Genomic DNA, 15,817 nt, shown 5'->3' on the forward strand with positions numbered 1-15,817 from the left:
TTGCCATGGATTGTTGGGGCAATTGGTTTTGATATGTCCCAGTTGTCCACTACCCCCTCTGTCCTCCATGCTGTGTATTTGTCACATGGTGTTTTGGTGATGGTTCATGTTCATTGTTCCTTGTTCATGTTTTAGTTTATCATGTTCTTGCTTTGTTTTAGTGTCATGCACTTCCTGGTTTTGTCATGTTTCAGTGTCATGTGTATCCCATGCCCTCATGTGATCTTGTGTCTTGTCCTGTCATTGGTTCATTGTCTCATCACTGTTCACAGGTGTCACTTGTCTTGTCTTGTCATTAGTCTGTGTGTGTATTTAAGCCCTCATGTTTGCCATGTGTCTTTGTCTGTTATTGACGTGGTAACCCGTTGGTGGTGAGTGTTTCAGGTCCAGTCTGTTTTGTTTAGTCAAGTTTATTGTCAAGCCAAGTTTTGTTTGTTATTTTGCCAAGTGTTTGTTTTATGTTTTGGATTTTGGTAATAAATGCTGCACATGGGTTCAAAACACTTGCCTCCAGTGGATCTATATGTTACAGAATAACAGAACCCACCATTATGGACCCAGCAGTTGCCCGCCTTTGTCAAGGCCAGCGTCCCATAGAGGACTATATCAAGGACTTTTTATGTTTCTTGGATTTTTTGCCCCAGGATGAGACCATATGGAAAGGGCGCTTTTGTTATGGTTTGGACTCTGACTTTTCAGCCCTCATGCCCCAAAAGGAACACCCTTGCACGTTTTGGCAATGCATTGATTTTATTTTGTTTCTAAGTGGCTCAGATTGGATGGTAGGAGAGGCAAAGGACTATTATAGCCACGTCCACGCTCCAGCCCACGTCCACGCAGCCCACGTCCACGCTCCAGCCCACGTCCATGCTCCAGCCCACGTCCATGCTCCAGCCCACGTCCATGCTCCAGCCCACGTCCAGGCTCCAGCCCAAGTCCAGGCTCCAGGCTCCAGCCCAAGGCCACGTCCAGGCTCCAGCCCAAGGCCACGTCCAGGCTCCAGCCCAAGGCCACGTCCAGGCTCCAGCCCAAGGCCACGTCCAGGCTCCAGCCCAAGGCCACGTCCAGGCTCCAGCCCAAGGCCACGTCCAGGCTCCAGCCCAAGGCCACGTCCAGGCTCCAGCCCAAGGCCACGTCCAGGCTCCAGCCCACGACCCCGTCCAGGCTCCAGCCCACGGCCCCGTCCAGGCTCCAGCCGTCCAGGCTCCAGCCCACGGCCCGTCCAGGCTCCAGCCCACGGCCCCGTCCAGGCTCCAGCCCACGGCCCCGTCCAGGCTCCAGCCCACGGCCCCGTCCAGGCTCCAGCCCACGGCCCCGTCCAGGCTCCAGCCCACGGCCCCGTCCAGGCTCCAGCCCACGGCCCCGTCCAGGCTCCAGCCCACGGCCCCGTCCAGGCTCCAGCCCACGGCCCCGTCCAGGCTCCAGCCCACGGCCCCGTCCAGGCTCCAGCCCACGGCCCCGTCCAGGCTCCAGCCCACGGCCCCGCAGTCCCGCCCAAGAAAATTTTGGGGGGGGGCAGGGGATACATGGAGGCCATGAAGGCCACGCCTCTGTGGGCCCCTGAACCGCCATTGCCGCCATGGCCTGATGAACTGCCGTTGCCGCCATGGCCTGGTGAACTGCCGTTGCCGCCATGGCCACCCACGCCTAAGGGTCCGCCCACGCCACAGGGTCCAGGTCCGCCCACGCCACAGGGTCGGCCCATGCCACAGGGTCCAGGTCCGCCCACGCCACAGGGTCCGCTCACGCCACAGGGTCCAGGTCCGCCCACGCCACAGGGTCCTGGTCCGCCCACGCCACAGGGTCCTGGTCCGCCCACGCCACAGGGTCCGCCCACGCCACAGGGTCCAGGTCCGCCCACGCTCCCAGGCCCGTCCAGGTCATGTCTGGGTCCGGTGCCCCTGCACGGGCCTGGCCCACCATCCCTCCCCCAAGACCGCCCCCCAAGACTTTTTGTTTGGACTCTTTATTATTAGGCCATTGAAGTGTTGGTGTTTGGGCGTCAGGGGCCGCCCATAGAGGGGGGGATCTGTCACATGGTGTTTTGGTGATGGTTCATGTTCATTGTTCCTTGTTCATGTTTTAGTTTATCATGTTCTTGCTTTGTTTTAGTGTCATGCACTTCCTGGTTTTGTCATGTTTCAGTGTCATGTGTATCCCATGCCCTCATGTGATCTTGTGTCTTGTCCTGTCATTGGTTCATTGTCTCATCACTGTTCACAGGTGTCACTTGTCTTGTCATTAGTCTGTGTGTGTATTTAAGCCCTCATGTTTGCCATGTGTCTTTGTCTGTTATTGACGTGGTAACCCGTTGGTGGTGAGTGTTTCAGGTCCAGTCTGTTTGTTTAGTCAAGTTTATTGTCAAGCCAAGTTTTGTTTGTTATTTTGCCAAGTGTTTGTTTTATGTTTTGGATTTTGGTAATAAATGCTGCACATGGGTTCAAAACACTTGCCTCCAGTGGATCTATATGTTACAGTATTTCTTTTCCAACCTGCCGGCCCTTGTTGCTGACTGTGGGTGCAGGAATCTGGTGTACATTTGGAGGAATTGCTGTAGGTGGGGAAGCTGCACAAGTGTTGGGTTATTTACAGAGGTATTCACAGACGCATTCACCGGAGTCATTTGCCATTTGGTCTGACTCTTCTCTTCAATGGGTCTCCTTCTGGATTCCCAGTCTCTTGCTTCCATTTTTCGCAATGCCTGCCATATTGCCGGACGATATGCATCAAAAACAGTCTCATAGCAAGAGTTCACAGTTCAGAAGCTTGAAGAATTTCTTCCATTTTTGATCCACTTAGATTTTTCCCCAGAAGTGTTTTAATGTCCCTCACAGACAGTGTTGCCACAGTTACTTTGAAAAAGTAACTTAGTTACTTTACAGATTACTTGATTTTAAAAGTAACTAAGTTAGATTACAAGTTACTTTATTAGTTACATTCATCAGTTGCCGACAACACCTCTGCAGCCTCAACATAAAAATGACAACCGTTTTTGCCAACACTAAACATAAAACATGTTACACTATACTAAACATAAAACACTAAACATAAAACCCTAAACATGTTAATGAAAAGGTACAAATTACTTTGTTTTTATTAAATACATTTATGAAAAACAATTTATATTTAATTTTTAATTTATATTTATATATGAATGTAAATAATTATATGGGCCTACACAAATAATATAAAATTACAAGATTTATATTTTATTGTAAACGTAATGTGCAGCTCTGTAAAGGGACAACAAATATATGATCGATCCGTGAGAACAATATATTTTTTAATAATCTTTAAGTGCACAAAACTATGAAAATATATGAAACGCTTCAAAACAGAGGGGCAACAAAGCGCTTATGCGCATCCCGGGTGCAGAATGATGCGCTTAAAGCAACATGGAATCAGAGTGTGCAGTGCAGCGCGAGTGCACATTGAAAAGTCCACGGCATAAAGAGAAGATGAGCGTCGAGCCCACAAATCCTAGTCTACTATGTAGCCTATCGGTCCAAACATTCACTGATTATTTGTTTCTTCACAGTTTTTAATTCTGGTTATTGTGCGTGTGATGCTAATTAATAGTCCTTGTGTTGTCACCTGAGTAGCGAGCACAACATCTTTCAGAAACCGCAAGATAAACTCCAGGAAGATAAATTATTTTATCAACATATCAAGTATTATAACGGGAATATATCATACGGAGTGAGCTTTACCGTGCTGCTGCTGACTAGTATGGAACCGAACGACGCGCAGTTTGAATGCTGAACGGAGAATGACAGAGCAGCGGAGGAAAGACATTCAGCTATGGCTTTAGATGACTTTGTAGGCTACTAGCAAATAATAATATACTAATAATGATTGCTGAAGGATAATGTGACAATATATATTTCTGATGATTATTTAATTATCACGACATGCCTAATCTGAACAAGTGACTGCCTGTCTTGAGTTTTGTCGACAGACGGAGCGGCCGCCTCGTAATTCTCTATGCAGGAAAAACCCTGCTGAGACTAAACAAGAAAGCAAAAATATATATTTTTACTAAGGAAAATGACAAAAAAAAGTAACTCACAGTGACTTGGATAAGTTACTTTAATCTGATTACTGGTTTGGAAATAGTAACGCGTTAGATTACTCGTTACTGGAAAAAGTGGTCAAATTAGAGTAACGCGTTACTAAGTAACGCGTTACTGGCATCACTGCTCACAGATCACAATTTGCCCATTGTCTTATCCATTTCCCATCTCTCCTGGATGTCAGGAAGGCAGTTGACAAGCCCCTCAAAATCTTTTGTCACCCATAATCAAAATAGGGAGTTGTTTTACCAGAGTTCTTAGCTTGTGACCACTTTTCTTCATCAAATGTTACCTCCTCTTCATTTCCTATATTTAAACTCTCTAATATTTTTTTTTCTATCATTCGCCTGTATTTCTGTGCATTGTATTAATTCTTCTATTTCTTTGATGCTTTTATCTAATTCTTCTATATGTGTTTCTGTTTCACCTTTTTATTTATTTTTTATTTTATTATTCTTTTTTCCTTTCTGCCTGTTTATCTTCATACTTAGTTTTTAGTTGCTCTAATACATAACAATCTAACGGTACATTTTTCTCAAATGTTTTACTTTTCTCCTTTTGTCTCACATCTTGTCTTGTTTGTTTTTCATTTTCTAACTCCACCTGTCCTTCCATTTGCATTTAGGATTGGGAACTACCCTTCTGGAGTTATATTTGACATGAGTATTTGAAAACATGTTTTCTTTTCTCTGTTTCCTTGGCTGTTTTATATATATATATATATATATATATATATATATATATATATATATATATATATATATATATATATATATATATATATATATATATATATATATATATACACATACATACATATATATATATATATATATATATATATATATATATATATATATATATATATATATATATATATATATATATATATAATTTTTTTTTTAATAATTCATCTCCTTCTTTTCTAAACAATGCCAGCACTGTTTTTTTTTCCTTTTCTCTTTTAATTTCTCTTCTTTTTCTCTTTAAACTGTTCTTAATTTTGTAATTAATTTATCAAGGTTTCAATTTCTTCGCATAATGTTGTTACATCAAATGTCCCTTCTTTTGGTTATTTGGTTATCATATCCTTTCTTTGTTTGCCATTTATTTGACATCTTATCTATAAATTCTTTACACAATTGGTATTTTGATCCTAGCATTTCCACTGGAATTGCTAATTGTCCTTTAATCAATAATTATTTTAATAACCAATTTCTAGACTTGTTTTCTCTTTAACTTAATGTTCTCAAATTTAATTTTCAAAAGAATAATCACTTATTTATTTTTATTTTATTTTATTTAACTTTTACTTTTATCATATGCAAGCTTTATAATATTGCTTTTTAACTTTCCAATTTTTCTTTTACTTTTTAACTTTACTTTGCATGAATAGTATAAAATTATTTACCACTTGTCATATAATTTATTACTTTATTCTAATTCTGCAATGTCACTTTTCCTAACTGAATGTAACATTCACAATCTCACATTCACTATATTCAAAGCACTCATACAAGTCTTCTCTCATACCTCTCCTCAAATGAAGCACCCCTCCCCTACCTCTTTTAGAGTTCAGGGGGTCACTGCTCCACAACTTATTTTTAACTCAGAGTCCACACAGCCACACTCACATACACTTACACTTAGCCACAGACAACCCAGCACTCTCAACACATCAAAATACAATTAAAATAAATTACTGTCCCTGTTAATACACTTCCTCAACATAACAAAATAGGACTATTTTTAAACTTGTGTTCATGGTATACTTCGCCATCCATCAAGGCCCACTTGGCGCCTGAACACATCTAATTTACCTGACTTTATTTTTAACTTTTGTTACTTTGCCATCCATCAAGGCCCACTTGGCGTCCGTAACCACATCCAATTTATCTGACTTAATTTTTAACTTTTGTTACTTTGCCATCCATCAAGGCCCACTTGGCGACCGTAACCACATCTAATTTATCTATCCTTTTAAACTCCTGTGTCATGCATTATTTCTGCTATCCATCCAGGCCCTCATAGCGAGAAATGAACACAGCTAATTTACCTGACCTTTACATATCTCTTAATATTCCCAAGGCCATAATTGTTAGAAATTATACTGCATGCATTTATTCTGAAATCAAAAATCCTTTTTAGTTCTTTAAATTTGGAGAAGCTGTCTTACCACAACAGGTACATTTCTGGCGAATAACACAAACTTAAGCAAAAACTGCTTACCTATTCAAATTTGTGGCCACTGTTTGTGCTGATTCGTCCAGGAACGTCCTGCCATGGTTTCTTTATCAGCTCCTGAAGAGTCCTGCCGGGGTCGCCATTTATGTCGAAAATTTCTCTTTCTATAAAAATTTCTTCCCAAGGATCATTGATTTCAGAAGAGGCTTTATTCACACCAAACACAGCAATGAAGCCGGAGGGCCGATGGCTGACGGCCCTCCGGCTTCATTGCTGTGTTTGGTGTGAATAAAGCCTCTTCTGAAATCAATGATCCTTGGGAAGAAATTTTTATAGAAAGAGAAATTTTCGACACTTTTTTGAGCAACTAGAATGTATATTTATTAAAGAGCCATACAGGCACCTAGGTGGGTAAACCATGGCATTACAAATGAAAGGTATTATTTTTCCAGCCACAAAATGACTCTAATTTGCCTCTTTGCATTGGAATTCTCTATTTTAACCTTAATTACACAAATTGTAATATAAATAAGAAAAATATTTTAATTAATTAAATGGTCATTAATGGACCATAAATATTGCACAAATAGAAGGTCTATTTAGTATCAAAAGATCTCCTCAAAATATTCAATAAATATTATTAAACTAAAATATAGGAAATTTTATTTAATTGAAAGATAGTTGAGGTGTATGGTCACATTTGACCATCAATGAGTATGAGTGTGACCCATTAATATGGAATATCTGAGGGCTAAATACAAGAAAAACATTAACATTAATGTTCACAATATTGCATCTCCATCACTCTCCATAATAAAATTATACTTTAAATGTGGTTGACGTAATAATCAATGCACACTATGCTGTACTGTTTACCAAAAATTGCTGCAAATACTTGTATAGTGAAGCTGTTGTATATCCGCGTAAGCCATTCAAATGTATTGATATTGACACGGCGCTAGAAGTATTGAGAGCTCGATGAACCACCTAAAAAGGGTCTAGAACCGCCCCTGTTCTTAAGTAGCACCAAAACATTGCTGGGCTAGAAGTAAGAACCGATTACGTCAGGCTCTGGGGGCGGGGTTACCGTGACCAACAAGACGAACACAAACTTGAGATCCGCCATTTTTGAAATAGCAGCTAATGGAGCTAACAGCTGCTGCTTGTTTGTAATCTCCGTCTATACACATTACGGCGAACTGCACAAACTCGTTGGATTCGCTGTCTTTGATGCCAATGTAGGATCGTAAAGCCATGTGCATCAATAGTAACGCAACGTTTTTGTTCGAGATGCATCGGTGATGCATCTGCATGTGTTATTTATTTCATTGTCACATGATCCTTCAGAAATCATTCTAATAGGCATATTTATGATCAATGTTGGAAACAGCTGTACTGTTTAATATTTGTTTGGAACCTGTGATATTTTATTAAGAGTTCATTGATTATTAAAAAGTAAAAGGAAAAAAAAAACATTTATTCAAAATATAAATATTTTCTAACACTATAAGTCTTTACTATTGCTTTTTATCAATTTAACACACCCTTGAATGATTTCTGAAGGATCATGTGACACTGCAGACATCCAGAAATAAACAATATAAGTTTATTAAAAAACACTTTTAAATTGTATTTTGATCAAAAGTGCATGTTATGGAGGAATGCACAGTGCATGCAGGGGTGTGGCCTCAGTAGTGTGTGTGTGTGTGTGTGTGTGTGTGTGTGTGTGTGTGTGTGTGTGTGTGTGTGTGTGTGTGTGTGTGTGTGTGTGTGTGTGTGTGAAGGGGGTTGGGTCAGACACCCTTGCCTCTTCACATACATATATATCCTTCTGACTGATTTTACTACCTTTATCGAAATAAGTCAATTACAACATTTTTTATATAATAATTTCCATATTCTATTAAGTGATTTGAACATGGTTTTCACATTCTGTGGGTGCGGTGTAGTGTTTAATCAGCTTTTCAGGTACAGTCTGAATTCTGTTCTCCTGGGTCCTGCGGACCAAAAGGACCCTTGGGAAAGTATAGTTCATCTAGAGCTCAACAGAAGTATTCCAACAGGTGTCATCCATCTGTTGTGAGCGTTTGTGACTTCATCCAATACACAGAATTGTACCTCTTTTCATCTATATTTCTTTGGAGAATAAAGTGACTACTATCTGTACTTCATTTTGAGGAGAGAGTGTCTTATCTGTGTGTTTTGGTAGAGTGTCCTGTTGATAGTTAGCTCAGGCCTCTTCGACCCTGAAGTAGACATTATTTCCCAGTGTGTGTGCGTGTGCGTGTGTGTGTGTTAATTCTCTGTGCTGGTCTGTTGGAGCTATTAAACCATTCTGCGTACCACCCCAGACCTCCAGACGCCTTTCCACGACCTCCGAGGTCGACACCCATCTTAATTTAGGGACTTTGTGACAACCATCGTGATTAAACGACGACACACACTTCTATCTAGCGTGACAAATTGTTTAGACTTTATGTGACTTCCACCAATCAGGAATAGCCCATCTGTTAGTTCTGATGTAATCAATGCCCTTGGGTGAAAATTGTAATGTAAGGGAGATTCTGGCTTGTGAGAGACTCGGACGCTGGCTCTACCGATTAAACGACAAACTATTCTCTAAAAATTCTTCTTCTGAGTGACTCCACTGACTCCTGGTCTTCTTTCAACATAACTGGTCTCAGGGTCCGAACTGTTGTTCCCCCAACAGTGTGTGTGTGAGATTGAGCGTGCCGGGTAGATATTCAACTGAAAGAGCATTAAACACTGCATGAAAAGTGGGATTTTCGACCCCATAAACGCCTGTATACTCCTGGAAATCTCCCTAATTTTCGGCAGCTTTCGACAATTTAGAGGCAGCGAACGTCGCGTTCGTCTGTGCCACAAATTGTCGTAAACGAACCATGACGTAGGTGGAGAGCCCCCCGCTGAGAGACCGCGCGGAGGTGCGACGCCTCTAATTTGCATATGAATAGCAGCGAAACCAGAGAGTCAACGGCCAGACTTGAATTTACTCACTCACTATTGGCTGAAGCCACTACATTTAAAAAAGAAAAATCCCTCGTGATTGGTTGGCAGATCACTGCAAACCAATCATTATTGGTCCCCCTGGCTCATTATAAATGTAAACCCCAATAATAATAATAAATATATAATTTATGTTGTAATAATTTGTTTCATATTAATGTTATTGTGCTATGAAGTATTCATACCATCAAGGAATATATGGGCAAATTATACGGACCGTGCCGTTTATTCAAACAAGGGGCTTCATTTATAAGCATACAGCTGTTCATTCAAAGAAAGGGCTTAATTTATAAAACACAGCGGTTGACTCAAAGAAAGAGCTTTATTGTTAAACACACAACTATGTACAGTGCAGCAGTAATGTCTCGTAATGTAATGTAAAGTTCGTCGAGCTCCAGGCTGCGAGAGGGCGGTGGCCGCACAATCCATCCAGACACCCCGTCAACAAAGCCGTCTTCCTCGTCAGATATGAGTTCAATGGTCGCGGACTTCCAAACGTCCACCTCATCCAGCACACTCTCGCTTCCAGCAACTGTAATACAATCCATAAAGACAATAAGCAACCTGAAAAATACTCACATTGACAAAAAACGGATCTAATATAATAAATCTTACCCTTTTTCTTCTTGATCGACTCCGAGCTAAACTTCGCAGTTTCAGGTTGTTTGTATCTGAAGCTCCGGCGTGTCGATTCATAATACGTCTTACATGCAGCTGGAAAACAATTACATGAGACTGGTATTAATAAAAACAGTCACGGTAAAATTAAACAAGGAATGAGAAACACATTAGAAGTTACTTACACACAATTTCGTCATGATCAGCGGTTAAATCTGGACTCGCGGTAATCGCTCCAAGCAGATAAGAGGTCACGGCTTCGTTATGAGGCGAGGATAGTCTGTGTAAACAAAATGTGCAGTTTTAAGCTCGGATCTATTAACACATCCATTTCCTTATACAGCTGAATAAAAGCATATTCTTTATATCGTAACGTTACATTACCCATGCTGTGGTTCATAGCGACTGCAGTTTGCCTCAGAGTTATGAAGACGAAGACAGCCTCCTGAAAATGAGTCCAAAAAGTTCGTCGCGTCCATGCAGAGATTGAGTTGAAGACGGTGTCCTGTCATTGTTGATCACGAAAAAGGAAAGCAGCAAAAAACATAAAAAAATAGTTTAAAGCTCGTCTTCTACGCGTCATGGCCATGACCTCGACCTCGCACCCCATTGGACTAGGGCTCTGATATGGAACGCGCCCGGGGCCAAATCTCTTTATACGAAACGCGTGACTTATGATCGTTTCAACCTTCAACACGCCCTGTTTTCCGCTTCACGCACAGTTTTAACATGTTAAGAAGACACATTTGAACGTGTTTCTTAACGCGCACATTCTGTACATGTCGAAGTGTAATATTTTTTTTTTTAAAGCAGACTTACCTTTGTAGCCTAGGCTACATACATATTAATATAAGATATTAATTAATTGCTTAACTGACTACTGTGCTAGAGTAAAGTAGCCTAATGTTACAATGTATATTAAGTAAATGCTTAATATTATACAATTATTATAATTTATCTATATGGGTTATTGTTTGTTTTTTAAAGTTAGGCTATATATAATTTCTAAAAGTATAGGCTAATTTACACAGCACATATTTATAACTGAAAACACACACCACTTTATTCACTTTCACATAATAATGTTTTTGTAATTTGGTGTTTAGTTTGTTGTATAGTTTGTTTATACTGTTCTGTCTCTGTTTTGTTTCCAGGAACATCTGATGAGTGCTATAATAAAATGACTTCATTATATTTAAAATATGTTTTGATATTCATTTTATTTATATTATTAATATTTTATTTACCCATAAACGTGTCTTTAGGAAGCCATAAGTTATAGAGACAAGAATAACTTTTGCCATTTAAATGCCACATTCATTTACTGAGGACCCATACAGCCAATGATCATGTGTGAAAACACATACATAAATTGATCACTTAGAAATCAAAACTAAGGTTTGAGAAAGAAAGAATATGCATACAACAAAATATATTGTTTCATAGCAGCTTCAGTAACAAGTTCAAAACAAATTCTGCTGTAAACCGGCTCTAACAAGCCAATATACAGCTCAAGTGACTTCAGTGTTGATTCAGTTCAGTTGATTTCAGTTCAACTGTAAATTCCTCAGTTGTGCATTGTGTGTAGTTAGATATATGCAAAAACAACATTTTTGGAAATAGTTAAAATAGTTTTGCACAAAGTGTTGCTTTTGCAAGAGATGTCTGATGTTTTGTGTGTAGAGTTACAAGAAATGGAGCCATATTTTCAGAAATTGTGTGTAAGCAATTAGATAAAACTGTAAATGAATCCAGTTTATTTTAGTTCAGGACTCATAGTCCAGGTGTTAGTAATCTGTGCTTAATCTTTGTTCCAGGCAACAATTTTTTAACTCACGATTAACTAGATTAAGGCCTACTCTTGGCATAATTTAAACCCTGTCCAGGAAACCACCTCTTGAAAATCTGCTTTGATAATTCATAAAATGTGGTGTGAGCTCAATTTAAATGACAATTACAGAAAAACACAATCTGACTTAACTATAAACACACAAACTTGTACTTTTCACATTTATGATTAATAGCCATTTAAAAAATCATTCACAGTGCAGGGTGGAAAAATTAATGTTGGTATGTAAACTGTATGCTTTACTTGATTTATTTGTGTGCTTTGGTTCATTGTCTTGTTGCATCACATAACCTCTCTAAAGGTTGAAGACATGAACTGCTGTCCTGTATTTTTTAATTTTTTTTACATAACATTGGTTATTGCTAATGACATACAGAGTAATTAATCTACACTGTGAGCCCGGACAAGTTGAATCTACTTAAAAAATTGGAGCAAACTGGTTGCCCTAAAAATTTAGTAATGTGTACTAAAACGAGTACATTTAACTTAAATTTAAGTTAACATTTTAACTTAAACTTTAAACTTGTTTTAGTCAAAAAAATTCAGAACCTAGATAAAACTCCCCCTGCTGCTACTCTGATTTGCATTTGTGTAGCTCACAGCATGTTCATTTACATGATAAAGCCTCCCCTAGAATTAAGGGGAGGGGGGGAAAACTGCCAAGCAAGGCCCACGTCAATTTCCGACAATTTACGGCAGTTTTCGGTGTTGCCTGCAAATTGCCGTGCACAGTCGTAAACCTGAAGTTTCACGGCAATCTACAGTGTCACATACTGACGAAAATCCCACTTTTCATGCAGTGAAATCTGGTTGTTTTAACAAAGATTATGCTGCAAGATTTTTTTTTTTTCTAATAAATTTAAGTTCCCTGTTATAGGCTAACCTGCAATTTTGGAAATTCCCACAAAAAGTTTCCTGCCTTGAATATTCCTGGAATTTTGCAACCCTAGTGTCAACAGACTGAGGAGATTTGTTGACTAGAAATATGAGCATTTATTTCTGTTTATTATTTCTGTAACTGTTTTTCTTATCATTACTTATATTTAGACAAATTTAATTTCATTATTTATATTCTGTTAGCATTTAGCACAAAAACAATCCAATAACGGAAATATTTTAGATTTTGCCGGAACAGCTCCTCCCAAACTGGAATTCATTATCAGTGAAACTCCTCCCACAGCAGTCACATCATCAGTAAAGCTCCTCCCACATCAGTCAAATCATTAGTGAAGCTCCTCCCCACATCAGTTCATCAATAAATGCTGGAATATTCCCATCAGGCTACAAGTGAAGACGAGCATCAGTGCATCAGGAAGAGCTGAAATCGTCTAAGGTTACGTATGTAACCTCTGTTCCCTGAGAACAGGGAACGAGCGCTGCGTCTAGCTGACGCTATGGGGGGAACGCCCTCGGCGTGACTGGTGTCTGAAGCTACTATCGAATCACGGCAAAGTCTTTGACCGACGTCAGCCCATGACGTCATCAACGTGCGACCCGGAAGTATAAAAGGGCGCCGTGCCAACACATACACATCTTCTCGTCTGAAGGGACTGTATGGCAGATAGGCCCTGAAGCATGGCAACGCGACGCAGCGCTCGTTCCCTGTTCTCAGGGAACAGAGGTTACATACCTAACCTTAGACGTTCCCTTTCGAAAGGGAACTCTCGCTGCGTCTAGCTGACGCTATGGGGAACGATATACCAACGCCGCCATGCTGAGGGGAGTGTCTGCCATTGGCAGTGACAACTGTCAACTCAAGTAATTCATAGAAAAAACCTGAGCGATTCCCCCTCAGGTCCTGGGCTGACAGTGACAGCACTCCCTACGGTCATAGCCCAAGCTATACAACTAAACGGAACCCTAACGCACTGCGTGGAGTTCCATCTAGACAGCTCGAAGGCCCGGGACCACTACTTCCAAAGAAGGGGTCCCTTCAAGGGAATGTGGCTAGGGGACCCGAAGGAACCCCAGCCAGTCACTACTCTGGAAATGTTCTCCCGAGTGCCACCAGGGAGGCCTGACCTGGTGCCCTAAGTGTTATGGACACTTCGGTTTAGCCAACCCTGTCTGTTCAAACAGAGCCTCTGGATGGTGCCCAAGGGGCGTCCAAGCTAAGGGACTGAAACACAGGCAGTCTTACTTAGCCCGGAACTCAGAGACGGGTTATCCAAGAGAGCAACACTCAGCGTAGTGCTTTTCAACCCTTGCTATCGAGGGGAGTCTGCCTGCTCAAATCAAGGATCTACCAGGTGCTTGTGTTTCAAAGCAGTAGGGAGGCCGAAAGGGCCTTAATGACTGATCTAACAGGGAGGCCTCATGAGAGGCCTACGACCGTCTGACCAGGCTCAGGCGGCTGAGCACTCATAGACGACCCTCATTGAGGGGAGCAGCTGAGCCTGCCTGGCGAGTAACCTCCAGCTGTAGGCCCAACTACCACAAGTTCTCACAGAGAACTGGTAATCAAAGTGCCTAGCTCAGGAACTTCAACTTCAAGGAGGCCCTGTGGGCCTACTACTTGATAGCGGGTATTCCAGGGAGGCCTATAGAGGCCTACTACCTAACCGCAAGCCATGCTGGAAACCCAAGCATCCAGGCTCGGGACTCCGTCCTCAGGGAGGCCTTAGTGAGGCCTACTACCTGACAGCAATACCGCCTGCTGAGGTTACCCTTGTTTTCTCAAGGAGGCCTAATGGAGGCCTACTACTTGACAGTCAAGCTACGCAGGCTAGTCGGGCATCCTGTTTAAGGAACCCGTCCTCAAGGGAGGCCTATTAAGGCCTACTACCTGATAACCAGCCTTTAGGGAGGCCTGGAGAGGCCTACTACCTGATTGCAATACGTGCCAAATGACTGGGTCCCAGGAACACCTCAGGGAGGCCTGATGGGGCCTACTACCTCGTTCGAGTGACCACCATCTGGGACTCGACAGTCAAGCTACGCAGGCTTTTCGAGCATCCTGATTAAGGAACTCGCCCTCAAGGGAGGCCTATTAAGGCCTACTACCTGATAAGCAGCCTTCAGGGAGGCCTGGAGAGGCCTGCTACCTGTATGCAATGCGTGCTAACTGTTTTCAGATGACTGGACCCCAGGAACACCTTAGGGAGGCCTGATGGGGCCTACTACCTTGTTCGAGTCAGGGAGGCCTATTAAGGCCTAGAATTAACAGCAGGCTCTCAGGGAGGCCTGATGAGGCCTACAACCTGCCTCTGAGAGTGACCACAATCCGGGAACTCACCCTCAGGAAAGCCTAGTAAGGTCTTAGAGTTAACAGCAGGCCTTTCAGGGAGGCCTGATGAAGCCTACAACCTGCTTCTGGTAGTGATCACAACCTGAGAGCTCACCCTCAAGGAGGCCTAGTAAGGCCTTACACCTACCAGCGGGCCTTCGGGGAGGCCTGATGAGGCCTACAACCTGATAGCCTCCAGGCTAGCTGTCCTGATGCGCACATCGGTACATACCTCCAGTGAGGCCTGTTTGAGGCCTTCCAACTGATAATGCGCCTTGTTCAAGAGGCCTACTGAGGCCTACAATTGACAGCCGACCTTCAGGAGAGCGTATTCACCCCTATTTAACCTGATAGCCAGCTAGGCTAGTAGTACCTTGATGCTTAAGCATTGTCACCTGCCTTACTAGAGGCCTGATAAGGCCTACCACTATCACCGTTATTCTTGAGAACGGTGCAATCCTTCCTGCTAACTGGGACAGCCATATTTGAAAAATGTGGGTTGTAGTAATATTAGACCCAACGGCTCGTTTTCATGGAGGCCTGCTGAGGCCTAACACATGATAGCTACCCATTACAATGGGGACCCGTTCCAGGGAGGCTTGTAGAAGCCTACAAGCTGTACGAGTTTCGCAAAAACGAGAAATAACTGCCAGACAAACAAACTGACTGCTATTAAACCCAACGACTCTCAATGAGAGGAGGCCTCTGATCTAAGTACAACACAAAAGGTGACGGTGCCTCAGCAACGCGCCTCCTTTACCCACATACCAACTGACGCCGTAGCGTTCAGTCGTAACAGAGACAAACTAATCCAACCTGCAGTGGCTTAGGGGACCGAAG

At 41.9% G+C, this 15,817-nt stretch overlaps 1 long non-coding RNA gene across 1 annotated transcript; it reads right to left on the reverse strand.

Annotated features, from left to right (window-relative positions):
* Positions 1-9,784: 9,784 nt before the first annotated feature.
* On the reverse strand, positions 9,785-10,135 carry LOC307127012. The gene is made up of 3 exons (XR_013816584.1): positions 10,088-10,135; positions 9,900-9,998; positions 9,785-9,816 (listed from the first exon to the last, which is right to left on the reverse strand). It is a non-coding gene; the product is annotated as an uncharacterized lncRNA (long non-coding RNA).
* Positions 10,136-15,817: the final 5,682 nt, after the last annotated feature.

The sequence above is a fragment of the Gobio gobio genome (assembly GCF_949357685.1).
Source record: "Gobio gobio genome assembly, chromosome: 1".
NCBI classification, from domain to species: Eukaryota; Metazoa; Chordata; class Actinopteri; order Cypriniformes; family Gobionidae; genus Gobio; species Gobio gobio.